Genomic DNA, 2,243 nt, shown 5'->3' with positions numbered 1-2,243 from the left:
GTCCCTCCCACATATAAGAGGCCACTATAATTTTCTGAATTTCATTCCAAACATCTTTTGATAAAACACATTTCATAAAAAAATTATAATTTGTCCCAATGTTGAGACAACATATCATGTTGGCACATGAAACCATCTTGTTTGCATCTTGTCCAATGTGATAAATTCACTGTGCAATAAGTGACACAAGAACAATTTTTTTCCTTTACTATAAATTTTAGTTCCAAAAGGTTCTTTCCACCAAGGATCAACATTAGATAATGACTCCCTGGAAAGAGTTGAATATCATAACCATAGGTTGTAATATTTTGAGGGGTTTAAGAAGTAGAGAAATTGGTTGTGTTTGTCGATTAGAGAGATGAAAGTAGTTTTATATAATAGGTTATTATATCGAAGAGCATGATTCCCTTGGCTTCAAAGTTCCCCCTTCTAGCCACATGATTTGGCCATTTGCATAATCCATCCTCATGATTTAATTTAAGTAGAAGAACCCTTTTCTATGATGTTTATTGATGAAGTAATTTGGAAGGAGATGATTGTTTTGGCATCTTATTCAAGGATTCTTCTCTATGATAAGTGGTGTCTGTTATGAAACCAACTCACAAAAAGATAGAAAAGATAGATCAACACCTTATAATTCAGCCTCTTCGAGGGGGAAATCTCCTTTACATTACATAAATGAATGATTCCTTGATGATTCAAATGACAAAACCTCCTTTCTATATATAGGAGTCTAAGGAGTCACAATATAACCCAGCCAACCTAACAATAACAATATAAAGGCACAAAAATAACAATAGAGGGATTCTATGGGGCACAGTAATAACAATATGGGGACAATAGGGGCACAACAATATTAATAAGGGATACAAATACAATAGTAATGAGGTAATCACTAGTATTATAGGGACCTAATGTGCCCCTCTCCTTCAAAAAAGTGTTGTCCTCAACGCTTGAGTAGTTCTCTATGCTTCTGTATAAAATTCTCATCCTCCCATGTGGAATTTTCAGTGGATAAGTTCTTCCACTTGATGAGATACTCCGAAATTGATCGATTTCATAGCTGTCGAGTTCTTGTTTCTGTGACTACTTCCGGTTCCAATATAATTTTTCCTTCCTCATCAAGTTCTGGAAATATTGTTTGAACTGGGAGCTTGTCGCTTATAACCTTGTTTAAACATGAAACATGGAAAACTGGGTGTACTTGAGAAGTTGCAGGAAGCTCCAATTTGTATGCCATAGTACCAATCTTTTGCAACACCTTGTACGAACCATAATACTTTGGTGATAATTTATTATCCTTCTTAGCTTGCTTGAGGGACATTTGCTTATATGGTTGTAGCAGTAGGAATACCCAATCACCTACATCAAAACTTCTTTCACTGCAATGTTGATCTGCTTGTTGTTTCATTCTATTCTGCGCTAACACGAGGTTATCCTTTAAGAGTTGGAGGACTTGTTGTTGATGCTTGATGTGATGTTCCACTGCTTGAACCTTAGAATTTTCTTTTAAATATGATGTGATGGATGGTGGCTAATATCCATAAACTTCCATAAATGGGGTCATTTTTGTTGCTATATGGAAGGAAGTGTTATACCATCATTCAGCCAGAGGCAACCATTTGACCCATTGTGTCTATTTATCAGATACAAAGCAACGAAGATATCCTTACAAACATTTGTTTACTATGTCAGTTTGCCCATCAGATTGAGGATGATAAGATGATCTATGAGCTAACTGAGTACCGAGAAAATAAAATAATTATGTCCAAAAATTTCCAGTGAAAATGGGATCTCTATCACTTACAATAATCTTTGGGTTTCCTGTAGCTTTTGAATTGTTTCCATAAATGTAGTAGAAACTATACTGGCTTTAAATGGATGTGATAACGCACAAAAGTGTGCATACTTGGTAAGTTTGTCAAGTACCACCATGATGACACTCTTTCCCTCAGACTTGGGTAAACCTGTGATAAAATCCATTGAAACCTACTCCCAACGTTGGCTTGGAATGGATAAAGGTTGTAATAGACCCGGGGTCTTAATTGTTTCAACTTTATTTTGTTGGCAAACCAAACTTTCTGCCACAAACTTTTGAATATCTGATTTAAGGCCATCACAAAAAAATTCCTTCTTAACCCTGTGGTAAGTTTTTAAAAATCCTGAGTACCCTCCTAAGGGAGAAGTGTGCAATTCCATAAGAATTTTTTTCTTGAGTTGGGAATTCTTACAGAGGTATAAGC

Source organism: Pinus tabuliformis, chromosome 9, assembly GCF_031772625.1.
Source record: "Pinus tabuliformis cultivar Carrire ecotype Pingquan chromosome 9, CPIR1, whole genome shotgun sequence".
In the NCBI taxonomy this organism is placed as follows: Eukaryota; Viridiplantae; Streptophyta; class Pinopsida; order Pinales; family Pinaceae; genus Pinus; species Pinus tabuliformis.
This window is presented reverse-complemented; position numbering follows the sequence as displayed.